The following is a 1580-nucleotide window of genomic DNA, read 5'->3' on the forward strand; positions in this document are numbered from 1 at the left end:
CAGAACTTCTCCTCACTTTCCCCAAAGTAGCTAATGCCATGACTACACTGCAGTCTCTTGAAACAACAGGGTTGCTTAATGTTAGGTTTCTAGAAATTTATATCATATCTAGCCACAAGAAACACTATCTTTCTCCTACTCTTTGAACTAAACCCAACTTTTAAGGTTTGGCTTGGATCAAGAGAATTCTTTTGTTTTTTAAGGATCTGGGGATTATTGTAGACCACAAATTCAATGAGCCAAGAACTTCATGCAGTTGTAAAAAGAGCTAATATTTTGTGGTATATTAACAGGAGAGTTGTATGTGAGACATGGGAAGTAATTGTTCTGCTCTACTCAGTATTTTTGAGACCTCAGCTGGAGTACTGTGTCCAGTTTTGGGCACCACACTTTAAGAAAGATGTGGACAAATTGGACAAATTGGAGAGAGTCCAGGGGAGAGCAACAAAAAAATTATAAAATGTTTAGAAAACCTGGCCTACGAGAGAGGTTAAAAAAACCTGGGTATATTTAATCTTGAGAAAAGAAGACTGGGGACCAGGGGTGACATGATGATAGTCTTCAAATATGTTAAAGGCTGTTATAATGTCATCAATTCTTCTCCATGGCCACTCAAGGAAGGACAAGAAGGACATTGCAGCAATGGGGATTTAGGTTAGATAGTAAGCCAAACTTTCTAACTATAAGATAAAGCACTTCAATAGATTACAAAGGAAGGTTGTGGAATCTCTGCCATTGAAGGTTCTTTTAAGAACAGGTCAGAGAAACACCTATCATGGATGGTCTAGGTGTACTTGGTCCTGCCTTAGTGCCAGGGAGCTTGACTAGGTGGCCTCTTTTCTACAATTCATTGATTTGCATAGGGAGCAGTGAAAGATTGTCATTTTGCCATAGATGGAGGTCCACAAAAAGTTTGCACAGTGAAACTTTGTTGGTTGTCCCATTGCTTGCCATAAACAATTGCTTAAAACATTATATATGAACAGGTTTGGGTCTTTTCCTTACAGCACTAGATTCTGGGGACTAATTGTAAAACAAACAAACAAACAAATACAAAAAAACATGCAACCAAAACAAGCTACCTCCCCACCCTATATTAGTAGCACTGCCACCTCATTGAGGGATGAAGGGTGTCAATTACAATGCACACACAAAGGTGATTTCTCAAAAGGTTAGGGTCAAACCCTTGTGCAACTATTCCATATTAGAGCTGACCCGAAGATAACAAAACCAAAACCTTCTGACTGTTTTTATGGGAATTTGAGTGTGTGTTGAGGAGGAGTCCTGGCCTGGGATATGGGAGATCCAGGTTCAAATACAGGGATGGATTTACACCTTGTGCACCCCCTAGGCACAACATTTTCAGTGTTCTCCTGCCTACAACTGACCTTCATGTTTTACATAAAAAATGAAACATTTAACCCCTTTTTAACTTTTAGGCTCCCCTAGGACGCCAGAGCCCCAGGCACGTGCCTATTGTGCCTAATTGGAAATCTGGCCCTTTTCAAATCCCTGCTCTGCCTGACTTAGAGCAAAGTTTTCATTCCTCTAAATCAGGCAGAGGAGCAGGGACTTGAGCC

The sequence above is a fragment of the Mauremys reevesii genome, linkage group 10, assembly GCF_016161935.1.
Source record: "Mauremys reevesii isolate NIE-2019 linkage group 10, ASM1616193v1, whole genome shotgun sequence".
Taxonomy (NCBI): Eukaryota; Metazoa; Chordata; order Testudines; family Geoemydidae; genus Mauremys; species Mauremys reevesii.